Source organism: Dipodomys merriami, unplaced genomic scaffold (genome assembly GCF_024711535.1).
Source record: "Dipodomys merriami isolate MVZ:Mamm:240054 unplaced genomic scaffold, mDipMer1.0.p SCAF_1, whole genome shotgun sequence".
NCBI classification, from domain to species: Eukaryota; Metazoa; Chordata; class Mammalia; order Rodentia; family Heteromyidae; genus Dipodomys; species Dipodomys merriami.
In genome coordinates this window covers 2,032,425-2,058,246 of record NW_027202270.1, presented here as the reverse complement: position 1 = coordinate 2,058,246, position 25,822 = coordinate 2,032,425, and the positions used below count along the sequence as shown (strand labels likewise).

At 55.5% G+C, this 25,822-nt stretch overlaps 1 long non-coding RNA gene across 1 annotated transcript; it reads left to right on the top strand.

Moving 5' to 3' along the window:
• The first annotated feature begins 17,773 nt into the window (after positions 1-17,773).
• LOC138817358 (uncharacterized) lies at positions 17,774-24,529 on the top strand. The gene is made up of 3 exons (XR_011368857.1): positions 17,774-17,856; positions 20,313-20,412; positions 24,346-24,529. It is a non-coding gene; the product is annotated as an uncharacterized lncRNA (long non-coding RNA).
• Positions 24,530-25,822: the final 1,293 nt, after the last annotated feature.

Here is a 25,822-nt window from a genome sequence, read left to right as displayed (position 1 = left end):
TTCATCATCTTCACACAATAGCACAGGTGAAACAAACCAGAATGTGGCAAACTCACAGGGAATCCCCACGTCCCTGACTGCTTGCCGTGTTGTCTGCTTAAGTGACTTGGCCTTTCTGAGCCTGTCTCAGCATTCGTGTTTGGTGTTCCTGGGATTTTCAAGCTTCGAGTGTGCTAATATCCTGCGACTTGAGCCACACTCTGCCTGCCCGCCCACCCGCCCACCCACCCTCCTCCCTCCCTCCCTCGCTCCCTCCCTCCCTCCCTTTCTTCCTTCCTCCTTTTTTTCTTTCTATCTTTATAGGGTCTTGGTGCTTTTGCCTGAGCTGGCTGGCCTTGAACTTTGATCCTCCTACCCCTTCCTGAGTAGCTGGGATTATCGCCGAGCGTCACTATGCTCAACCTGAGTCTCAGCTTTTTTTTAAAATGAGGTAAAGTAGCTTGCCACATGGCATGGCTCTGAGATGACCAACGGGCTGGGCACAGGACCAACTGGTAAATGGTCCTGTGGAGGCATCCACGGCACTGGCACTGAGCCAGCAGCGCATACAGGGGACAAAGCACAAGTACTAAGCTGTGCCCGGGTCTTTAGGGAACACAGTATCCCAAGGGGGGCACTTAGTCTTCAGTGGGTCATTTCTTCCAAACAGAAGCAGGTGTGTGTCCACACTGGGAGTACCCTTTCCAGAACCACCCACCCCGCTCTCCCCTCTCCCCAGGCCCCCTCCTCATGGCTCCCCTCCCTGCGGGCTTCCCCCCAGCTCTCCCCTCACCATGGGCCCCCCCTCCCCTCGCTCCCCCTCCCCTCGGGCGCTCCCCACAGTGCTGGCGGCCGGCCATGGCTGCGCCTCTCCGCGCAGGCCGTGGCCTGCGTCTCCATGGGCCAGTCACACTCTTGACCTGCCGGGAGGAAGGCAACAAAGTTGTAAAACTTACTTTTTGGGAAACCAAGAATTATGGGGAATGACATTCATTTACACGCTTTAAGGAGCCAGTTCACCTGTGCGAGTGCTCCCCGGTGGCGCGGCTTCCCGAGGGCGCAGGCTGGACTTTAAGAGGATTTTAATGAATGCTGCGAGAAACACACCGGCGGCGTTGAGGTCTGCAGCTCGGCAGCAGAGGTACCAGCCTGGAGTTTTACAGCTCATTCTCTCAAAGATGGTTGAAATAATATCCCGAGCACTTAGCTTTCCCCGGGCCAGGCTTGAGTGCCGGCGGGCTCGCGGGCAGGCCCTCTGCCAGAGCTCCAGAGGCCTGGGCGGGGCCTGCAGCGGCGCGGGCGCGCCTGGCCGCATGGAGGCTGCCGGGCAGCAGGCCGCGGAGGGCTGCGGCAGAGCCTGGGCTGCCCTGGCCGGAAGAAATGCCAAAGCGGAGGGCTGGGATGGGATGGCTGAGAATATGGCCAAGTTCTTACAAGTTCTCTGCATTCAGCCCATAAACAAAGCATGTCACCCTCTCCTAGCGTGGCGGGGGCGAAGGCTGAGCCTCGGACCTCAGCTGAGTCAGGCTCAGATCTCAGTGGCCGCCTCCAGCCGAGCCCTGAGACGGAGAGCTGTGAAGACAATGCTTACTGTACCGAATCGCCACCACCATGTATCTCCCTCCTGATGGCGTGGGTTAACGGGGCTCAGTTGCGTGATGGCTTCCAGCCATGGGTGGGTGGTGGGTGTAGCCGATGATGGGCGCTCTGTAGGGCTTTGAGCAGAGTTTCCCATTCAGATGCGTTGGGAATCTCACCGAGAGCATCAGAAGAACAAAGGCGACAGCTCAGATCCTAGGATCCAACCTTGGAGCCTGCCAGGCATTTCTGTCAGGTTTTATCGGTTAAATCACAGAGCCAGCCTAACCAGGGGAAAGAAAAGGATTCCAGCATTTTGATGGAAGACATATTGTGACCATGTCTCATCCATTTAACCGTCTGTCAGTAAATCTTACTGGCTTACATTCATAATAGGTGTCTAGTACTAACCCTGCAGTTTTAACTTTATAGTTTATTATATAAACACTATCATATAGCACTGTATGTTTTTATTATGCTCGCCTAGCACCCGAATCCAGATCAGCACTGACTCTAGAGCTTCGGCTGTTGCAATGGTTCCTAACTGTTCTCTCCAGCGCTACTTCCTCCCCAGTCCTGACCCTCACGTGCCGTCGCCAGGGGCTGGCTGAGACGCTGGTGGGTACAGCTGAGGCCAGGGCTGGCGCCGGGCCTGCTTCCCAGACCTCCTTCTGATGCACGGCTCCCGGGACCTGCCCCTCTCCGGCAGGAGTGCCAGAATCACTCGTAACACCTGCTGCCCATCTGCAGCGCGGTCTGGCGCCGTGGCAGCAGCTGTGTGGAGGTTCGGGCCTCTTCCTGGCGGTCGGTTCTCCCCTCTGGACATGCTTCCTCCTCTGCAGCAGCTATTTCCGCCTCCTTTTCTTTTTTTCTAACATTATTTTTTGTAAGTCTCTTTAAGTAGTTGTACAAAGGAACTGCCATTTAACGAAGGAGTTCACGAACACAAAGCATCTTGATCCCTTCCAGCATCCTCGCCCGTCCTTCCTACCCGCCGCTCCCCTCCCTCTTCTTCCTTTGTAGGACGCACGTTGGATTCTTGACTGCGTCTCCTCCCCCCCTCTCCTCCTCTTCATTCCTGACTCCTTTCCCTTCCACCTCACCCTGCCCCTTTCCACTGCCCTCTGCCTGGTGTTCACTTTGTTGGATTTGAGTTCTTCCTTGGGTCTATCATATATCAGTGAACACGTTTGCGTACACTCACATACCACCCAATGTATTTGTTTGTAAGCTAAATCCAGCCCCCACACATGAGGAACATGTACCTGTGTCTCTCTGGACCTGACTTACTTTGCTTAATATAATTTTCTAGGTCTTTCCATTTCTTTACAATTGGGACAATATCATCCTTTCCCCTGGGTGAATAGAATTCCACTGTGCCTTTTGTCTGTGCAGGTGACTGAGATCTGACATGTCGTTCAGATGTCTTGTTTGGTGATTTTTGTCCATTTTTAATTGAGTTGCTCCTTTATTATCCTTTTACTGTCCGTGGATCCGTAGTGATGCACTTCATTTCTGCTCTTAGTAATGTGTTCCATGTCTTCCTGCTTTTTCTTCCTTCGCGTATCAGTCATGGTGGTTTAATCCCAGTCTGGTAACTGGCACCCTTGGCATCGTCGAGTCTGCCCTTCGTGGTGCTCCCTCTCTTCTAACTGTTGAGTTTGGCTTTTGGCATGCCCTGGGATTTTTTTCTCAGTAGCCAGTAGTGATGTGTGGGTCACAAGAACTCGGGAACACGATGGCTTTCCCTGCGGGGCTGGGCCTGGGTGGCGGTGCGGGCCGCGGGCCCTGGCTGTGCTAGCACTGCTTCTGGTCTCTGAATCCCGGTGTCTCTGAGCTTCTCCCCTCTAGTTGGTAGAGGGGCTGGGGGCGCCGGGGGGTCACTGCCCTGCCCCTAGGCCAGTGGCCTCTGCGAGGACTGCAGCAGGCTGGGCTGGAGTGAATGTGGTTTCTCTGAGCACAGCCTGTTGAGAAGTCGGGGTGCTCTGGAGTCTCAGGGCATCCTTTTCCTGCCCCCCTCACATGCACGAGGGAGCTTTTTCTGTGAGAAGATGATGGAGCTCTTGGAGCTGAACCCCACGACACGGTGCGGACGGGGTCCCCCCCGGCTGCACCCTGGGCTTTCAACTCTCAGACTTGTCCGCGCGGAGCCCTGGGGTTTGTCAGCGGTGGTCGCGTTTCCCAGCAGAGCCCACCGCGGTGGGTGTCTCCCGCTTTGGGCCGGTAGCCTGTGGAGGCCCCACCCGGCTGACAGGCCCAGGGGCGGCGCTGGCTTTCCCGGGTTCATCCCCTCACTCAGCAGGGACAGCAACAGCACCCACTCTCCTGTGTGGAAGCAGAAACTGGCTCCCGACACTGATTTTAGGTCTTCTGGTACGGCGAGGATGCGTTATTCTTATGACAAATGCTGGTTTGATGTGTCTGACAGGGAGCCTACCTTAGACTCAGTCCTTATCCTTCATGTAAAGGCCGATGAGCCTGCGGATGGAGGGGGGCATGCGGCCACCAGGAATGACCTGGAAAGAGCACACTGGCCTAATAGTAAAAGAAAATGTGTACACACTGGGCGCCAACAGCCTGAGGAGCACAAGTGTGAAAGGGTGCCGGGGACTGAGGATGCGGCCCGGCCCGGCCTCAGCTTGTGAACTCGGCTTCAAAGGTTCGTACAGACACTGAGTTTTCCATAATGTAAACACGTGTCACATTTCTACTTAGAAAAATGCTATGAAACGACGCTTCACAGAAGGCCTTCTAGTCCCCCTGCCCTCCCGCATCCTCCACACCTGCCTTCCTTGATCGGGAGTCACCCTAAGGTCTCGGCTGGGCTGAGTCTTCCTGAGAGTCCCTGGGGAGGGGCGGGAGTCCTGGGGAGGGGTGGGAGATCTGGGGAGGGCTGGGAGTCCTGGGGAGGGGTGGGAGTCCTGGGGAGGGGCGGGAGTCCTGGGGAGGGCTGGGAGATCTGGGGAGGGCTGGGAGATCTGGGGAGGGCTGGGAGTCCTGGGGAGGGCTGGGAGTCCTGGGGAGGGCTGGGAGATCTGGGGAGGGGTGGGAGCCCCTGGGAGGGGTGGGAGTCCTGGGGAGGGGTGGGAGTCCTGGGGAGGGGTGGGAGTCCTGGGGAGGGCTGGGAGTCCTGGGGAGGGGCGGGAGTCCTGGGGAGGGCTGGGAGTCCTGGGGAGGGGCGGGAGTCCTGGGGAGGGCTGGGAGTCCTGGGGAGGGGCGGGAGTCCTGGGGAGGGCTGGGAGTCCTGGGGAGGGGCGGGAGTCCTGGGGAGGGGCGGGAGACCTGGGGAGGGCTGGGAGTCCTGGGGAGGGCTGGGAGTCCTGGGGAGGGCTGGGAGTCCTGGGGAGGGCTGGGAGATCTGGGGAGGGCTGGGAGTCCTGGGGAGGGGCGGGAGACCTGGGGAGGGCTGGGAGTCCTGGGGAGGGGCGGGAGACCTGGGGAGGGCTGGGAGATCTGGGGAGGGCTGGGAGTCCTGGGGAGGGCTGGGAGATCTGGGGAGGGCTGGGAGTCCTGGGGAGGGCTGGGAGTCCTGGGGAGGGGTGGGAGCCCCTGGGAGGGGTGGGAGTCCTGGGGAGGGGTGGGAGTCCTGGGGAGGGGTGGGAGTCCTGGGGAGGGCTGGGAGTCCTGGGGAGGGGTGGGAGTCCTGGGGAGGGCTGGGAGATCTGGGGAGGGGTGGGAGCCCCTGGGAGGGCTGGGAGTCCTGGGGAGGGGTGGGAGTCCTGGGGAGGGCTGGGAGATCTGGGGAGGGCTGGGAGTCCTGGGGAGGGGTGGGAGTCCTGGGGAGGGCTGGGAGACCTGGGGAGGGGCGGTAGTCCTGGGGAGGGGTGGGAGATCTGGGGAGGGCTGGGAGTCCTGGGGAGGGGCGGGAGACCTGGGGAGGGGCGGGAGACCTGGGGAGGGGCGGGAGTCCTGGGGAGGGGCGGGAGTCCCTGGGGAGGGGCGGGAGACCTGGGGAGGGGCGGGAGTCCTGGGGAGGGGTGGGAGTCCCGAGGGAGGGCTGGCCCTGCAGACAGCAGCTGAGCCACACGCACATGGCTAAGTTTGGTTAAATCTACGTCTGTGGGGCTGAGCCTGTGGTGGCTGAGTCTAATCTCCAATTTCCACCATTTAGCTCCATGAATTTCCTCAGTTCCTTCCTCTGTGCCATCAGCCCAGGTTTCCAAGGGCCCCTGGCATTTCCTTCCTTTCAGTAAGAATAAAGAACAGCAACTGGCCGAGCTTCCGAGTGACTGAGAAGCCACAAGGAACCTCCAGCCGAGACAAACAGGGGGAGGGGTCAAGGTCGGCTCACTCCACGGAGTGGGGTGGAGGCACCCGGGCTGGGGAGCCACCGCCGCCCGCCTGGCACGCCCCCCCCAATCCTTCCTGCTGGACAGCGCGCTTCCCAGTTGGAATGAGAGGGAGCCATGGGAGTCGGCCTCCACCGCCTGCTCTCTGCCCAAGTGCAGCTGCCCAGAGCAGCCAGGCCTTTGGCGGGGCTCAGAGCGCCCCGAGCGGTGCAGGTACCCCTCAAACACCGCCGGCGGGCACACTGCCAGGCTGGCAGCATGGAGCTAGGGGAGGTCGCCACGGAGACGGCTTCCCAGCCTCAGATCCTGGATGGCTACCAGCACTCTCCAAGTGCCTGGTGACTGTGGAAGTAAATCCTTCCAGAGGTAATTGGGAGTCACGTGACTTCCCAAAGTACAAAGAGCACATTTCAGCTGCGAGGCTCCGGAGTCCAGCACGCTGCTGTTAGCTGGCTCCCCTGGCTCCCCCAGTACCCAGCTCTGGAAGGAGGGCTTGGCTGTGGCTGGTTGGGAGGAGGCCCAGGAAGGCTGCAGCACAGGGGACAGGACGGCACAGTGTGGCACCGCGGCTGGGCCTGGGATCTTGACAGCAATGAGGGAGGGAGCTGGGACACACCACACCCCTGCGCCCCCCACTGCACCCCTGTGCCCCCCACCACACCCCTGTGCCCTCCCACCTCACCCCTGTGCCCCCCACTGCATCCCTGTGCCCTCCCACCTCACCCCTGTGCCCCCCCACCGCACCCCTGTGCCCCCCCACTGCACCCCTGTGCCCCCACCACACCCCTGTGCCCTCCCACCTCACCCCTGTGCCCCCCACCGCACCCCTGTGCCCCCCACTGCATCCCTGTGCCCTCCCACCTCACCCCTGTGCCCCCCACCGCATCCCTGTGCCCCCCACCGCACCCCTGTGCCCCCTACCGCACCCCTGTGCCCCCACCGCACCCCTGTGCCCCCACCGCACACCTGTGCCCTCCCACCTCACCCCTGTGCCCTCCCACTGCACCCCTGTGCCCTCCCACTGCACCCCTGTGCCCTATGCCCTCCCACTGCACCCCTGTGCCCTATGCCTTCCCACTGTACCCCTGTGCCTCCCACCACACCCCTGTGCCCCTACCGCACCCCTGTGCCCCCCCACCGCACCCCTGTGCCCCCCACCTCACCCCTGTGTCCCCCCACCTCACCCCTGTGCCCCCCACCACACCCCTGTGCCCCCCACCGCACCCCTCTGCCCCCCACCGCACCCCTGTGCCCCCCACCTCACCCCTGTGCCCCCCACCTCACCCCTGTGCCCTCCACCTCACCCCTGTGTCCCCCACCTCACCCCTGTGCCCCCCACCTCACCCCTGTGCCCCCCACCGCACCCCTGTGCCCCCCACCTCACCCCTGTGTCCCCCCACCTCACCCCTGTGTCCCCCCACCTCCCCCCTGTGCCCCCACCTCACCCCGTGCCCTCCCTACCGCACCCCTGTGCCCCCCACCAGACCCCTGTGCCCCCCTCAGCACTGCACATGTACACGAGTACATTTCTTTTGAACAGTGTTATCCCCTCCCTTGTTTTCTCCCTCTTTCCCTCCCCCAGCTCCCCTCCCTCCCCCCAACTCCCCTCCCTCCCAAGTTGTAAAGCTCATTTCCAACATAGTGTCGGGTGAGTACCACGGTTGCGTTGGTGCACACTTTGCCCTTTGTTTCACCATTTTGTTATTCCCCTTCCCTTCCCCAAATCAGATAAATTTATATACAAGACACAGGGTACAGAAATCAGAAGCAGTGTTTCTTTTTTTTTTTTTATGGTACTGTTTGCAGTTATTTTTTTCCCTCAAGGCTGGTACTCTACCACCTGGATCACACTTCCACTTCTAGCCTTTTGCTAGTCAATTAGGATAAGAGTTTCACAGACTTCTGCCCAGGCTGGCTTCCAACACTGATCTTATTCTCCTGAGTAACTAGGATTATAGGCATGAACCACCTGTGACCCTGGTGGCTAGTTTTAGGTTTTATAGACAAAGAACTGGGGCAGGGAGAGAGGTCTGTGTAATTATTAAACAGTCACAGTGAACACATGGCCCGATGGACCACTATTGGAGCTGGTTTTTGGCCCTGGAGTTGTTGCTGTCCGGTCGCTCGGGGAATGGCTGAGCTAGCTTCCTGGGGTGATTTCAGTCCCTTATTTTTATCCAGTCTTTTTCTTCTCAGATTCCAAGGTGATCTCAGACTGACTGCAGAGAAAAGGGCTGAGAGGAGAGACTCCCACAGCACGCAGGGCTGTTGTGCTTTCTTCCTGTGTTCTGTTAACTCATGGGCCCAGCAAAAGCAGCATTTGGGCACCTTTTACCAGATCGCCTTGCAGGCCAAGTGGGTCGGGCCATGCAGAGGCAGCCCTGGGAGGCTTGTGGGACTGGGGAGGGAAATCTGCATGGGTGCTGGGGTGGGAACTTGGGGGGAGGGTGTGGGGTGCTCATTGGTACCCCCCAGGCCTTCCATACCAAATGCTCACAAAGGGGCTTAAAGCAAGAGAAATGGGAGCACGTTGGCGGTTCCCGGAGCTGTGAGTCCGAGACTGAGGTGTTTGCAGGGCTGTGGTCTTCCCACAGTGAGTTATGATTGCAGGGGCCTGGATCCCTAAGCCTGCAGAGCCGTGGCCCCCCCCCCATGGCCTCTCCTCCCTGCCTGCTCCTCCGCCCCCTCTGTCAGCACTCTTGGTGCCGGAGCCGTCACTGCACGGAGCTGAGGTCATCACGGGGGTTCTGGGAAGCAGCGGCCATTCCTGTGTGGTGTGCATTAAGCACTGTGACGAGGAGGGTGGTAAACCTCCTCAGCTTCTTCCTATCACCGGGGTGGACTCGTGAGTGCCCCCTGACGGACGCTTGTTTCTCTGAATGGACAATGCCCGCCGCCGCCCCTTTGTGGTGGGTCTTGGGTAAGGTCAGAGCGGGGGCACCAAGAGAGATGTGTAAGGCCCCAGGTGAAGCCCTGACCTCCAGCCTCCCCCCGCCCCCCGCCACCAGCCTCCCCCTCCCCGCCGTGCTGATGGTGGCCGGACAGGCTTCCAGCGTGCTTACTAAAACGCCGATCTATCTCATGCTGGGTGCAAATAGATATTTTAATGTGGCGGGAGGAATGTAAAACTGGAAAAACGTCGTGCAAGTGTCTCTGCTGACTGGCCGGGACGTGGGGGCCCGGCTTGGTGGACACTCCGGTCAGGGTGCAGGGCCACCTGGGAGCTTCTGGGACGGGTTCAAACACTGGCAAAGGAGCTGCCTGGGGGCCCGGGCGCCCTCCCACGGACAAACACACTGCTGGGCCTGGGGGCCCCTCCTTCCTCCCCCTTTCCTTCCCTCTCCCTCTCCTCCTTGTCTTTCTCTTCCTCTCTCCCCCCTCTCCTCCTCTGCCTCCCTCTCTCCCCCAGTGCTGTGGAGGGTGGGCTGGGGGCAGGGGGCTGTGTGGGGTGGGGTGGGTGTGAAGAGAACCCCCTTCTTCTTTCTCCCGTGTCCCTAATTGTGAACTTTCTCATTAAAATAGCAAGAACCGAGAACTGTGCTGGAGACACCGGTGCATGGCTTTTCTTCTTTTTTTTTTTTTTGTCAGATGGAAACCACATGTGTTATCTACCCCATCCCTTTCCCTCCAAAATGCAAATGGAGGCTGTTGGGCCCCTCGCGGCCCCAGCTCAGTGCCCAGCCCTGCGGGAGGCCTGGTGCGCCTGGCCTGCTGTGCTAGCCCGCCGTGCTCCTGCTCCTCCGCAGCGCTTTCCCATGGCAGTGGGAGCGGCCCAGCGGTTATTTATAAACTCTCCCGGCAAACGCCAAAGCGCCAGGGCCCATCCAGCCGCTCTGTGCAGGAACATACTTTCGGCATAACTCATCGCTTTGAAGATGGGTCCAAACGTTTGTTCACATTTATTGACAGGAAGTCGTTCTTCAAGTTGCAGGCAGCAGGCAGGCTTCGAGCCAGCGGCTCTGGCACCCCTTCCCCCCAGCTCAGCGGAGGGCCCGAGCACGCCGCTGCCTCCCGCCGCCCCAGCCCTCCTTCCTGCAGAATTTGCCCAGAGATCAGACGCGAGTGTCTGCCTTTGTGAGGTTTCTTCCTTTGCAAATTTTATTTTAAAAAGAGAAAACCATTTATTGGAAGGGTAAGAGATGTATTTCCCGTTTGAAATTCGTCAAGACATGTTTAGAACGCGCCGAAGCGCCTTCCCGCGGTGGCTGCAGGGTCTCTGGATCTCCGTGGTGCCCTTCTCAGGCCGGACAGCCACAGGCCGCCGGGCCAGGCCTCCCGTGCCTCGGCCAGCGGCTCTGTCCTGCTGCGGGGCCCTGGAGGCTGGCAAGGCCGCCAAGGCCACGTCCTCTGCTGCCGGTCTCCAGGAGGCCTGAATGTCCACCTTCTAACCTGGGGGGGGGGGAGGAGGCCCCCCTGGCGGCTTCTGAGGGCTGGGGCACATGGGGCAGGGTGCGTGGGGCGGGGTGCATGGGGTGCATGGGGCGGGGTGCGTGGGGCGGGGTGCATGGGGTGCATGGGGCGGGGTGCGTGGGGCGGGGTGCATGGGGTGCATGGGGCGGGGTGCGTGGGGTGCATGGGGCGGGGTGCGTGGGGCGGGGTGCATGGGGTGCGTGGGGCGGGGTGCGTGGGGCGGGGTGCATGGGGTGCATGGGGCGGGGTGCGTGGGGCGGGGTGCATGGGGTGCATGGGGCGGGGTGCGTGGGGTGCATGGGGCGGGGTGCGTGGGGCGGGGTGCATGGGGTGCGTGGGGCGGGGTGCGTGGGGCGGGGTGCGTGGGGTGCATGGGGCGGGGTGCATGGGGTGCGTGGGGCGGGGTGCGTGGGGTGCGTGGGGCGGGGTGCATGGGGTGCATGGGGCGGGGTGCGTGGGGCGGGGTGCGTGGGGTGCATGGGGCGGGGTGCATGGGGTGCGTGGGGCGGGGTGCGTGGGGTGCGTGGGGCGGGGTGCATGGGGTGCATGGGGCGGGGTGCGTGGGGCAGGGCTGCTGCTGCTTCCCCAGGCTCCTCTTCCCTGAACACCCAGCCTAGTTGCTCACAGGTCTGCGGAGCTCCAGAGGTGCACATCAGCTCCTCCAGCCTCTCAGAACCCCTCCCCTGCCCTGAGCTCCCCACTGACCCTGCTGGAGACCCCAAGCCCCTAATCAGGTTCCATGCCCGGATGCGCCTGCACCCTGCATCTCTTCCCTCCCCCCCGCCCCCCCCCCCGGGCCCGGCAGAACTGCCCACCCTCGCACAGGCCCGGGGTGGCTGTCTTGAGATGTGCCGGACCGGGTCCGAGTGAGGGGTGGCACCGTTTGTGGTCAGCTGGGGATCCGCAGGAGGTGCACTCCTGAGCCCGCCCGCCCTGCGGACCGCGCCAGGACCCCGGCCAGGCCTCCCCGGCGCGCTGTGAGCGCCGTTCACAGGCGGCGGCCCGCCTCTGCTCTGCCCGCCTTGCGCTCCAGCCCGAGCAATCGGACCCGGCTGCGGAGCCTCCGGTGGGCTCCAGGCCTGACAGGAAGAGCCACGCGCGGAGCGTGGGGCGGACCCTGCACCCTGCTGCTGCTGCTGCTGCTGCGTCCCGCTGCCCCGGCTCCCTGACTCAGGGGGTGACCCCGGACCTGGTGGTCCTGCTGGGGCTTCCCGGCAGTCACAGGGGGGCCAGGCCTGCAGAGCTGCCTTCCTGCCCACGAGCCCCAGAAGACTCTCGGGGCTGCCACACCCGGGGTGGGATGAGTCGGGGTCAGGGGTCCAGGCTCCTTAGGCCTCCTTGGGGCTGGCCTTTTGTCTGTGAAGCTGAGTGGCCGGGACGCACCGCAGACCACCGTGTGCCTGGCCTCCTGCCCCGCCGTCCCCAGGCGGCCTCTTGCTGGGGGGTCCCTGGGCTCGGTGGAAGACACCCTGTCCCCACCCCCACACCAGGGCCTTTCTCTGTCCCCTCCTCCCGGCCCGCACAGTCCCACCCCGGTCCCTTTCATCGCTTTGGGGGGTGTTCCTTCCACATTCTCAGGTGGAAATGTTTAAGGCCGGTCCCAACAACCACCCCTCGGGTCTGCTACCCCGGCGCCGTGCCCCTGCAAATGGAGCCCACATGTACAGCAGTACCGGGGGCGCCAGGAATGTGTGGGAGCCTCCTGGCTGGGGCGTCCCAGAGGCCACGCGGGAGCCACGCGGGAGCCACGGGACGTGGCAGCTTCCTCTGCTCGGGAGCGTGGGGGGGCCTCCTCGGAGAGGGAGGGTCGCCACCCGCCAGATGCCCGGGCAGCTGGGGGATGCGGAGGTCCAGCCGGGCTGCCTGCTGCAGGCCTCGCTTCCGCGGGCTGGGTGACTCTGGGTGTGTCCCCGGGCCTGCGCAGCTGACTTCCCGTCCGGAGCCCCCATCCCTGAGCTCTGACGCGGAGAGCCGGAGGCTCGGCTGCTGGCCGGGGTCAGCCACGTTCCCCGAGCGTCACAGGGATTTACTTCACATTTTCTGCTTAACGAAAAAAGACAAAGAGAAGACTTCAGTTATCTCCAGATTTCCCGGCCACAGACAGCGGCCCGGCTTCCTGCTCCGCTCCCTGGCCTTGCTCTCCCCATTTACCAGGTGTGGATACTCAACTTCTGTGGGGCGAGGAACAAGAAATGCGCTTTGACTTGTGAAGACGCTGGCGGTTCCACTCATTGTGCCCACCAAGGCACTGGGAAGACTTCTTGCTCAGAAACAACGCTTCCGCAGGCACTAGCCATGGGGTTTTAAGTAAAAACAGTGCCGAAAAATGAAGGGCACGTGTTCCCTTTCCATCGATTTACTTGTTTTGTTTATTCCTCCAGCACCAGGCTTTGAATCCAGGGCCTCACATTCACTTGGCTGGTGCTCTACCACTTGAACAGCGCCTCCAGTTCAGCCATCTGCTGGTAGTTTTGCTGGTCTGGCTTTAAACTTCAGCCTCCTGAGTGGCAAGGGTTACACGCATGAGCCACCAGTGCCCTGCTCACATTTGCTTTTTAGATATCAGCAATTGCCACTCTTGGGATAGGTAGAACACAGAAGACAAGGGTGACAAGTGGGAGTCCCCATGGTTCAGAAAGAGGGCCCACCTGAGTCCCGTCTCCCTGCTTGGAAACCTACTAGTGCTGTGAGAGGTTTGCTGTGGCTTTGCTCCCTTTATTATTATTTTTGGCATCCGGGCGCCATGGGACGGAGGGGCCCTCCAGGCCGTGGGCTTCCCCGGGGTTGGACCCCGGCCCCGCCAGGGCAGCCCCACCATGAGCCCTGGGGCTGGAGGTTCAGGGTAGGTTAATATCAGGACATACACTTTAAACTTGTGCTTCCAGTGTTAAACTTGCTGGAAAACACTTCCCTCCGATGCTGGGCAGCAGCTACAGAGCGTCCATCGGGGGCTTCCTCACCCCGAGAGCAGCGTGAGGCCCCCAAGGGCCTCCATGCCCAGGGCACCCCCTGGACGCCCCAGCAAAGCTGCCGGGGCTCACGGATGACTCAGCCCCACACTCCGAGCCCAGAGGTGACAGTCCAAGCCAGGTAACAAAATCATGTCGCCTTTGAAAACCAAGAATGCCCAGATGAAGGACTTAACGTGAGAGTGAAGAGAAAAAGGCCAAATGGTGATCACCAAAACCATGACAAGGATTGTGGACGAAATAAAGAGCAGATTAAAAAAGAACTAAGTAAGTCCCAAGAGAAGACACAAGCAAAAGACATCAAATGAATAACCAGATAGTATGAACAGCTAAACCCAGGGCTTCGTGCATGCGAGGTGAGCATTCTACCACGGAGCCACACTCCCAGCCCCAGAGGGCTTTTAAAACACTGATTTTTGGTGTTTTTATACTTTGCTTGGACATTCATGTGAATTCCATTCCCTGCTTCAGGGCTGCGTACCTGTGGAGTCCTCACATGTCACAGGCCTACTTTTTTGTGTGGGCACCAGGTCTTGAACTCAGGGCTTTGTGATCTTACTCAGATTTCCTGCTCATAGCTGACCTTCTGTCACTTGAGCTGTACCTACAGTTCAATGGAATTTTGCTTTAGTTTTCCCCCTACACATCTTCTGTATCTGAGAGGTTTCTTTCTTTCTCTCTTTCTTTCTCTCTCCCTTCCTTCCCTCCCTTCCTTCCCTCCCTCCCTTCCTTCCTTCCTTCCTTCCTTCCTTCCTTCCTTCCCTCCCTCCCTCCTTCCGTCCCTCCCTCCCTTCCTTTCTTCCTTCCTTCCTTCCTTCCCTCCCTCCCTCCCTCCTTCCGTCCCTCCCTCCCTCCTTCCGTCCCTTCCTTCCTTCCTTCCTTCCTTCCTTCCTTCCTTCCTTCCTTCCTTCCCTTCCTTCTTTTCCTTCCTTCCTTCCTTCCTTCCTTCCTTCCTTCCTTTCCCTCCCTCCTTCCCTCCCTCCCTTCCTCCCCCCTCCCTTCTTTCCTTTCTTTCTTACCTGAACTTTGAACTCAGGGCCTTGTGCTTGCTAGGTAGGCACTCTACTGCTTGAGCCCCACCTACAGTCCCCAGGAGGCTGCCTCTGAATGGGTGGACATCTGAGTGGACTGTGTGTAACAGATCAGTCTCCCCAGTGTGTGTGTGTGTGTGTGTGTGTGTGTGTGTGTGTGTGTGTGTGTGTGTGTATGTGTGTGTGTGGTGTCATCCAGTCCATTCAAAGGCTTGAGCCAAAAGCAGGAAGGTTGGGTGTGTCCCCTGCCTGACACTGAGCAACTGTGTCTCAATGCAGTCTGTCCCTGGCCCTCCTAGATGCCAGGACTTCCGGTTTGGACCGGAACCTGCACTGCTGGTCTCTGGCCCTCAGCCTTTTCAGCCAATCCCTGGCCTTCCTCAATTTGGGCTTGCACATGTGGCATCATGAGAACTCTTGGCCTCCATCACAGACCAAGTCCTTGCAGGAAATCCTGGGCACGCACATTGTTTCTTCTTTCCTTCTGGAGAGCCCTGACTCACAGACTGCGTGACGTGCAAAGTCTTCAGGATCTTGCCTCTGGAACCGCTCTGGGCCTCCACCTCCACCCCAGGCCCAGTGTGAGCCGTTACCTTCAGTGCAGAGAACCACAGCTGAAGATAGCCGCGAGTGACAGGAGTGGAACTCCACACACACAGCAGCAGCAAACAAACACCCAGAGCCAAACAAAGAGCTCTGCTGTGCTCCAGACTCCCAAAGCCAAGCAAAGAGCTCTGCTGTGCTCCAGACTCCCCATCCTTTTGTTGATTGTTGAGTACGCCTTTCCACAGGCACATGACGATGATCACATGCAGCATTTGAAGAGGTGGTTTTCCATAAACAGTCTGCTTTCACAAGCTGGAGTCAGGGAGCAGTAGAACACACTGGAAACACTCCTGAACCTCCAGCTGGTCATCTGATTGCCATGTGGAGGGAAAGCCCCATTCATGTGATCTCTGGAGAGGAGGATGGGGCTTGGATCTGCAGACCTGGGTTCTCATCCGGGAAATGGAGCAGCCCCCAGCCCACAGGTGAGGCGTCTGTCCTTCTGTCTGGGTGACTCTTTGGACATGTGGAGCTCTGAGGTCCTCCTAATTGTACGCGCTGGCCTTTGGCTCCTTCCTCCCGGCTCCTTTAGCTCCTGGGGGCAGAGCCTTCTGCCTATTCCCCATGAGATTGGTGGTGTGACATTCTAGTAAAGAGCAAGGGAAAGTGTTAGATTAGGAATAAGAAGTGGCAGACACAACATGCGCTAGGTAATATGTGACCCAGCATGGCCACTCCTTGTTCTCAGGACCCTGGGTTCCTGCCTAGATGCTGCTGCTTCCCATAATGCTGTGGGTTCCCACTCAAATGCTTCTTCCCACAATGCCCTGGGTGTCCACACATCCAACGAAAAGAGCTCACCAGCCATTAAGCAGTCAGCTCCAAGCCTGAGGGAGGAGGCGGGGAGGAGCCCCATCCTACCAGAACGGCCCTTCGAGGGGACTCCGCCGGACTTCTCTTTGGGGCTCGTCTCTTGGGAGTCTCCTGCTTCCCTTTCCCTCTCAAACAAACTCACGCTGTCTGCTTTCGACACGTTCCTGCCGCTTCATTCCTCAGCGGGCAGAGCATATGCACCTGCGCTAGCTGGTCATGCGGGAGCTCTGCAGTGTTGCACATAACTTCTTACAAACCAGTTACTCAGCGTAACCCGGTGACGCGATCGACGTGGCCCGTGTTTCGCTTCATAGCAGAACGTGTTCTGCACACAGAGCCTGGGGTGGATGGGCAGAGGGCCAATTTGTACAGATCCAACCAGACGATCCTCTTGGACCAGGGACACACAGTCGACTCGACCTGCTTTGTAGGTAGGAAAAAAAATGCACAATGATATGAGACTTACTTGTAACATGCATGCAGTAGGTTGATTTGAGTTGTGCAGTTTAAAAATGTCTGCAAATCTCAACACCGCTCTGGTCCAGAAGCCCAGCCATGCGGGTCCGAGGGGCCGCGACTGCTCTGGTCCAGAAGCCCAGCCATGCGGGTCCGAGGGGCCGCGAGGGTGACTTGACCCTGCACTCCTGCAGTGCAGCCCCGCTGATCTGTGTCCTGTCAGTCACCAGGCCACAGCGGAGGTGACAAGGTGACACACTCCAAGGCCCTGAGCATAGTCACCTCCTCTCATGGTTGCTGAAAAGACTCAACGCGCCTGGGGGCGGGGGGGGGGGCAGCTCCAGTGAAGGTGGCAGAAAGCCGTCAGATCTGAAAAATTTGAAGCTTCCTTCCTTCATTCCCTCCTTCCTTCCTTCCTTCCTTCCCTCCCTCCCTCCTTCCTTCCTTCCTCCCTTCCCCCTTTCTTCCTCTCTTCCTTTCTCCCTTCCTTCCTTCCTTTCTCCCTCCCTTCCTTCCTTCCTCCCTTCCCTCACTCCTTCCTTCCTTCTCCCTTTCTTCCTCTCTTCCCTTCCTCCCTCCCTTCCTCTCTCCCTTCCTCCTTTCCTCCCTCCCTCCCTTCCTTCCTTCCTCCCTCCCTCCCTCCCTCCCTTCCTTCCTTCTTTCCTTCCTTCCTTCCTTCCTTCCCTCCCTCCTTCCTTCTTTCATCCCTTCCCCCTTTCTTCCTCTCTTCCCTCCCTTCCTCCCTCCCTCTCTCCTTCCCTCCCTTTCTTTCTTCCTTCCTTCCTCCCTTCCTTCCTCTTTTCTCTCCTTCCTTCCTTCCTTCCTTCCTTCCTTCCTTCCTTCCTTCCTCCCTTCCTTCCTCTTTTCTCTCCTTCCTTCCTTCCTTCCTCCCTTCCTTCCTCTTTTCTCTCCTTCCTTCCTTCCTTCCTTCTTTCCTTCCTTCCTTCCTTCCTTCCTTCCTTCCTTCCTTCCTTCCTCCCTTCCTTCCTCTTTTCTCTCCTTCCTTCCTTCCTTCCTCCCTTCCTTCCTCTTTTCTCTCCTTCCTTCCTTCCTTCCTTCTTTCCTTCCTTCCTTCCTTCCTTCCTTCCTTCCTTCCTTCCTTCCTTCCTCCCTTCCTTCCTCTTTTCTCTCCTTCCTTCCTTCCTTCCTTCCTTCCTTCTTTCCTTCCTCCCTCCCTTCCTTCCTCTTTTCTCTCCTTCCTTCCTTCCTCCTTTCTTCCCTCCTTCCTTTCCTCCCTTTCTCCTTCCTGAGGTTTGGATTAAGGGCCCATGCCTGTTAGGCAGCTGCTCTCCTGCTGAGCTGCATGTTCAGCCCTTTTGTGTTCTGCTCTTTTGGAGACAGCATCTTGCTTTCTGCCCAGATGCACACCTAGGCTGAAGCCCATCATAGCTAGGATCACAAACTGCTACTCTGGGCCTGGGTTGTGTAGGGCTCGTGGGAACCTCCTGCCTGGCTGCCTGCCTCCCAATCACACACTCCCACGTAGCCAGGATTACAGGCATGAATTACTAGTGTCCAGCTCTACTTACTGAAAAAGTAAAACAAACAAATACCTCCCCCCCCCCACTGTCACAGGCATCATTCTATACCCTCGCTAACTACCTCATGTTCCCTCCACGCAGCTGCCAGCCACCACCTCCCGGATGACAGCTTGAGCCCCTGGAATCATACCTAGGAGGACCCCCGAGGCTCCCTGCACTGTGGAGGTGAAGAGGAGAAACAGGGGTGGGTATCCGACATCCTGAACCTCCCTCCCACAGCAGGAACCTGGCGCTCCCTCTTCCTGCCCGGCCCTCCCCTCCTGCCTGCAGAGCCCGGCTGTCTGTCCCGTGGACGGTGGATGAGCAGCCGGTGGCTCTTCAGCGGGATGCTGGGCTCCTCTGCAAAGGGGTGGACTCGGGGCGGGAGGCGGGAGGCGGCGCTGAGTCCTCCCTCGGGGGTCTGGGCTGTGCTGCCAGCCCCTGTCCCCTGTCTGTGTGGGCATGAGGGATCATGCCGGGCCATCAGACCATCAGACCGGGGTCTGAACAGAGACTTCCCCACCGCAAGACCCGGCAGAGGCCAGGACCCTTCGATTCTCTGTTCCCACTCCTGCCGCATGATGGTGAGCTCTGCAGGCTGGGTGGTCCAGAGGCTGAAATGCTGACTTGTCACCGCGCAGGCCCGGCGACGTGGGCTGCCCGTCCTTCCTGTCATGGCTGTCCTGGACCTAGGAGGGAGGAAACCATTTTTTAAAAATCCCATGCAACACGCCCAGGGAAGGAGGCTGCGATGCTCACCTAGCTTCTCACAGGGACCTCCAGCTTAGCTGGCAGGGCTTTTGTGGGCCCCGAGACCCGGTGTGGAGGCGGGGTGGGCACAGGCCTGGCAGGGACTTGTGAGGGTGAAGAGGGAAGTGTGGCCAGGCAGCTGGGCTCACGCAGGGTGGAGACCCCCTCTGCAATCCCCCGGCCGGCCTGGCCTGCTCTGGCGGCTCGGTCCTGCGTGTCTGCTCCTGTGTGGCTGGAGATGGGTTGGTGGCAGCTCAGAACTGGTGTTTTGGAGATCCCAGTGCTCGAGTGGCTGGGTCTCCCATGGGGTTGGACGTGAGGTGGCTGAAGAACGCTGCATTGATTGAGTACAGTTTGCGTTGATTGAGTACAGTTTGCATTGATTGATTGAGTACAGTTTGTGTTGATTGAGTACAGTTTGCATTGATTGATTGAGTACAGTTTGTGTTGATTGAGTACAGTTTGCATTGATTGATTGAGTACAGTTTGCATTGATTGATTGAGTACAGTTTGTGTGATTGAGTACAGTTTGCTTTGACTGAGTACAGTTTGCAAGCACAGTATGGGTCTGGTGGAAATTGCTTTCTTCCTTCTGCTTCTCCAGCCACAACTGAGCTGGACAGCCTCAACCCTGCTCTTGAGTGAGGTTTTTTGGGGGTGGGGGACGCTAACACACCAAGCTCTGATGTACAGAGTGCAATTTCACACTCTGAAGGATGAGCTGGCTGCAGGTCAGCGGGCAGCCCCCGTGCCCACCCCCTGGTGAGCCGTGCATTAGCATCAGCGGGCCTGTGAGCTGCGGGGCCATCGCATCTGTGTGTCTGTCCTGGGCACACACTTGAGCCCCGGCACACGCTTGAGTGGTTCGGGGGAGGGGCATGCCCCACTCATCTGGAGAATGCAGTTGCTGAACAGAACCTGCTTTCAGGTCCGATGTCCTGAGGGGAAAGCACACCATACCTGCTTAGAAGTTTCCAGAAGACTCTTTATGGGGTTCTTGATTCTGGAGTGTGTGTGGGGGGGTGTTGAAGCATCTAGAAAATTCACTTGAATTGAAACACACCTAATTTGTGCATCTGAGCTAGGTATCGTGTATCTGAGCTAGGTATTGTGCATCTGAGCTAGGTATCCTGCGTCTGAGCTAGTATCAGAACAGATTCCAGTCATCCATCCAAAAGGAGGGTTTCCGTTCTCCATGGTGTTCGGTGCCTGCCTGTTTCCTGCTGTTGGACTCTGCCTGCCCCCGCCAGGCCCCTCTGGGCATCGAAGCCACCCGCACTCCAGGAGCCATCGCTGTGTTCTGAGCCTCCAACTTGTGCCATCAAGTCCCACCACCTGCTTGCTCTTGCGTGGCGGTCCTCAGGCCACCTCAAGCAGGTGTGAGCGCCATTGTGTGAGCAATGCCACAGCGGGGCATGTGAGCCACCAGGCAGCTGGCGGCAGCAGGGACATCTGCTCCCCAGAGAGGCAGCGATGGAATTCTGGAAGCTCAAGTTATTGCTTACATTCTGTATGTGTTAGCAACTTCCCTTCCTGTGCACACTCTGGGGAAGGTCTAAGTTGTTGCAGGAGACCAAAGCAGCGTGCTGTTTCCTTTTGTTGCTCCCTTGTGAGGCTGCTGCCTGGTTCTCCTGTGAAGCTGTTTCCTTGGGGAACTGCCACTCGAGGGGGTGGTGTCCGCTGAACCTGCTTAGATCTTCCGGAGGGTCGAGCAGGGTCTTGGACCTGAGCGATTGTCCTGGCAGGCAGCAGCCAGGAGTGGTGGGTCATGGAGGCAAATTACTGCTCCCTGAGAGATGGCACAGAGCCCTGGTGCTTAGAGGGTGCAGCAGAATGGAGCCCCATCTTCCAACCCAGCCAGACTCCAGCAGGTTCTGTGGCCTTTCCAGATGCATGATTTTCTTGTCATAGGTGAGAGCCCAAGCTGAGGAGGAAGGGACAGACAGAAAGAAAAGAAAAAGAAAGAAAATAATGAAGAAAGAGAAAGAAAGAAGAGAGAAACAGAAAGGAAGTAAGTAAGTTTACTTTTGAGTGTGTTTATTTGACATACTGCTATACATGACTCAGCTGCATATACTTTATGAAACACCTCGAATGTAAGAAATAGACAAACAGAAAAAAAAAAAGAAATAGACAAACAGGAAAATACATACCCAGTTGCTAAACAAAAGAATGCTGAAAAGCTTTATAAACATCACACACAATAGATTTTAAGGCAATGAATATTATTATGGTTGCAGAAGATCTTTTTTGTTTTTTTTCTGTTTACTTTCTTTAAATAGTTGTACGAAGGGTTTCAATTCAATGTGTCAGTTTATAAGTGCAGTGTAGCTTGATCAGTGTCCTTCCTCCCACTGTTTTCCCATCTGTCTCAACCCTACCCAGCAAAATATTATCTTTAATGATAAAAACATAACTCTCCAGGAAGATGAACAATGCCCAACCCCACACATTCACAACACTACCATAGCACAGATAAAGTAAAAACTGACACAATTAAAGGTCACCAAATAACCAGAGTGAGAGATTTCCTACATTTGCAATGTCAGCAGATGAATTAATATTTCAAGCCATCATTAAGAACAGAAAATGTGGGCTGGGAATGTGGTGTAGTGGTAAAGTGCTTGCCTAGTGTGCATGAAGTCCTGGGTTCAATTCCTCAGTACCGCATAAACAGAAAAGTCTGGAAGTTGTGTTGTGGCTCAAGGGGTAGAGTACTAGCCTTGAGCAAAAGAAGCTCAAGGACAGTGCCCAGGCCCTGAGTTCAAGCCCAGGACTGGCAAAAAAGTACAGAAAATGCTGAAATACCATTATATATATATATATATACATATATATATATCCCATAATATGCATAACTACGCTCCCATATTCCCACAGATATGAACTGCACATTCTTTTCAAACACACATGTAATGTTTTTTTTTAAATTGGCCACATACATGGAAGATCACAAGAAAAGTCTTGAAAAATTCCCAAGATTTGAAAACAGGCTGTCAACAATGAATTTAAAAGCAAAACTTTAAAGTCAGCTAAATTGTACTGGTACACTTGGAAAGTAAATAACATTTAAATAATTCATGGATCTGGAAGAAATTGTAATGGAGATTACCAACACTGAGAAGCAAATTGAGAGCAAAAGAGCTACAAGAAAAAAACAGCTATGGACTGTAGATGAAATTCATATTGAAGAGAATTTTAAATAGTAAATATGTATGTGGGTGTATATGAAAACAAGAAAGATCCTAGATTAATGTGCTGAAAATTTAAAAACTTAGATAAATGCATTAGCATCAAAACTAAAAGACAAAAATAAGAAAATAATAAAAATTAAAATTATTGAAACAGTAAATAAGGAAGCAAAGGAGAGAAATAAAGACTGATTCTTTAAAAACAAATTTCTGGATTTTATTTTTTTCAGTTGTCAAGAAATAAGGCATAAATAAAATGTACTAGAAATTTAGAAGAATGATTACAGATATGTAAGATTAAAAAGTGAAAAGAAATAAACAATTTTGGAGTAATATATTTGATATCTTATACATGGTTATACAAGTTTCTTTAAAAAAATTACTGAAGCCTCTATTTTAATTAATACATCTCAAGGTCTAGAAAGAAGAGCGTCTAGAAAACTTCCTCTTTTCATAGTACTGAAAAACTCTAGGGCAGTGTAGAGATTTTCCTCCAAAAAAGATGGAAAAAAATAAAATTATAACCAAAGACTTCTAAATAAAACAAGAGCAAATTTAATCCCAAAATTCATGAGAGAATATAAATCACAGCAAAGTTAGGTGCATCTCAGGAATGCAAGGATGGCTTAACACAAGAAAATCAGCACTATCATTCAATCACCATGAAAACAAATCAAGGAAGATCATAGGCTGACATAAATGATTGCAAAAAAAGTATTTAGTAATACTAAACATCTATTAATAACTAAGGGAATTAGTTCTTGCAATATAGGAATTAATGATTTCTACACCTATAATTAGATATTGAACAAGACCTTTAAGAAATACTCTAGCCGGGAGCTGGTAGCTCACACCTGTAATCCTAGCTACTCAGGAGGCTGAGATCTGAGGACTGTGGTTCAAAGCCAGCCAGGGCAGGAAAATCCATGAGACCCTTATCTCCAATGAACCACCAGAAAACTGGAAATGGTGCTGAGGCTGAAGTGGTAGAGCACTAGCCTTGAGCTGAAGAGCTGAGGGACAGTGCCCAGGCCCAGAGTTCAAGCCACATGACCAACAACAACAATAACAAAAAAAGAAATATTGTAATGGGACACATTAATATGCTCCCTTTAAAAGTCCAAACTGAGGATTATAACGCACACACACACACACACACACACACACACACACACACACACACACACACACACACACACACACCCCTGGATTCTTTAAAAAGACCTCCAAGAACAGCAACAAAAAAGAGGTGATAAGCTACACACTGTTGTTGGTTGAAGAAGACTGAAGAGCACTCTTGGAATGCAGTGAGCGGTCCTGACTGGACCTGAGTCAGGGAAAAATGGCTGGACAGGACCTTAGGAGACAGTGGTGCAACTTACGAATCTACAGAATTTAACAGCTGACAGTATTACCGATGCTAATTCTAATTCTGTGTACACAGCAGAATTCCCCTATTCTTAGGTTCCAATCACAAAACTCTTTAGGTGAAGTACCATAAGTTCTCTATCTTATTCTCAAGCAGTTTAAGAAATAATAATAGAGAATTTTAAATGCCCAAATGTTAGTAATTATTAAATCTAAGTAATAGGTTTGTAAGAATTTGTTCTTTCATCTTTTCTGTGGTTTTAAAAATGGTCCAGGTTCATAGTAAAGCTCTGGGAGATGTTCACTGTCTTCAAAGGAAGAGACAGTGGTTTCTGCTGAGCCTGGTTCTGAAGCTGTGGCCAAACAACCAGACGGGGAAAATAAGACACAGGAGACTGTAAAAGAGAATGTCCCTCACATGGAGCTTGGTTGTATACATAATAAAATCTACTAATACAAGATAACTAAAAGCAAACTTTCTGATTCACAAGCAGACACCAGTGAGAAGCTGTCAAAATTAAAATTTAATATTCAAATGAGCCACAAAACTGTAGGGAATCAATCTAACAAAATAAGTACAAGATAAAAAAAACCTAAAGGGAAGTGTAATGTTTCATGGGAGCATATTAAAAGTACTGAAATAAATGAACATCATGCTCAAGGATGGAAGTTCATAAAGCCATCAGTTCTTTTCTTTTTTTTTCTTTTGGGTCTGGGGGCCTGAACTCTGGGCTTGGGCACTGTCTCTCAGCTCTTCAGCTCAAGACTAGCACTCTACCACTTGAGCCACAGGGCCACTTCCGGCTTTTTTCTTTTTGCTTATGTGGTGCTGAGGAATCGAACCCAGGGCCTTGAGCATGCAAGGCAAGCGCTCTACCACTGAACCACCTTCCCAGCCCAAGCCATCAGTTCTTTATAAATTGACTTGTTCATTAAAAGTACACTGTACCCAATTTTTAAAGAGAGTTTTCTTTCCTGGATATAGACAAGTCACTGTGAAAGGATCAAGGGTGGAATGAGCTGGGGTTTGGGAAAAGCCTCAGCCATCTAGAAGAAAACTCAAGGAAGTTTGTACTTCCATCAACAAGACAGTCTAGAACAGAAAGACTGCAGTGAAGTCACCCCCTCTATGTGGAGGAAATGCCCCAAGACCTCAAGTCAATACCTGAAGTTAGAGTAGCACTAACCCTCTGCACAGGTATCTGTGGTCAGCTGGGTTTGTGAATTAAACAGACAGGTACATAGGGGCACAGCAGGGCCAACCCTGAGCAAAGGGAGCTCTGCATTCCCAGCAAGATGGAGCAGGGTGGCACAGAACTCCACTGCACTACTCAGAATGGCCCAACCTAGCCACTGGTTTATTTCTGGTTTATTTATTTTCGTAGTTCCAGTCTTCAATAACTGAAACTATAGAAAGCAAAGCCATGGACAAGACGGGGAGCAGCCACTGGACTGGTGCAAGGACAGATGGCTTGATGGTAGCATAGACCAACGAGCCACAGAACACTTTCTCCGTGTGTAAGTGGTATGCCTCAGGGTGGCATCCTCCTACTGATGGGGACAGAATAAACTCGGCAATTATGGCACTTGAAGTATGTTTTAAAAAACTCTTCAGGCCACTCACGAAGATATTACTATGATTCTGGAAAATGCCACAGGCTTCAGTTGCCTAAAGTGAACATCAGAACCACAACTTCCGAAACAAGGCGTGCAATGTAGTCCTCTCACAGTTTCTTAAGCACACCTTAAAATGCACAAAATGGCGGGTGGGCCAAGGGCCACTGACCACCTGTACAGATGCAGACAGCAGCCTGAATTCCAGGAAAGTGCGGATGCTATTCCGCCATCTTTTAACCTAGTGTGTGCTGGGGAGGAGGAGATCAGAGCTTGGGAACAGCGTCATGAGGTGCTGCTTCCTTACACATGGGCAGATGGCACCTGGGCCCAGAGGGCTGAGGAAGCAGGGAGCAGGGAGTGGTCCTTTAGTTCTCCTCCTGCCTCCTCCAAGTGCACCCAGGTCAAAGGGAGTACCCCGAGTTTCTGAGGCACCCGTGACCTGGAACGCAATGGCTGAGCTCTCTGGACCATGAGGAGTGCCATGCGGGCTTCCCTGTGCTCCAGGCCCCCACCGCCTGCCCGGCCCTGCTTGGCAATGTAGTCCTGGCAGAAATGGCAAGAACTCTGCCCACAAGGAATTCAAAACGTGGAGATTGCAGGGGAGCAGATTGTCTGGGAGCTGCCGCTGAGCAGGCTGAGGATGGAGGTGGGAAGACGCGCCGACCCCTTCCGGAGAAAGGATCCGAAGATTTCTCCTTGCCACCCTGGGGCGGGGCCGGGAAGACCACCGTGGCTGAGCTCGCCTGGCGTTTCTGTTCGTGTTCAGAGGATTTTCACAGCTGTCTGTCGAGATGGCTCCTGTCAGACCTGATCTCCTCCATGTGGCTCCTGCGCCCCAAGTCTTCAGCTGAAAATAAAGTCCATTCATGGCGAAGTACTCAAGATCGACTCGGGTCCCGAGCACGCTGCGGCCAGCTGGCAAAGCCTCAGGCAGTGAAGCGCCGCTTTAATGAAGTCTTAATCCAGTGACACGTGGGAACATGCGCTTCTCTGGGCCATCTCTTTGTGTGGGACACCTAATGGACATCTGTTGTTTGCAGCTTGAACTGAGCCCGGGGCCTGCGTGCTCCTTAATTCTCCTCTCCTGTCGAGACCTCCCCAGGCCACACGTCCACCCTCCACCTGACGTGCAGCTCTGATCTGAGACGCAGATGCCACAGGCTCCCCCACTTCCAAGGCTAAGAGCACTCACTGAGACTCTTACTGGGATGGTTGCTAATGGGAAGTCCAGCCCAGCTCATCCTA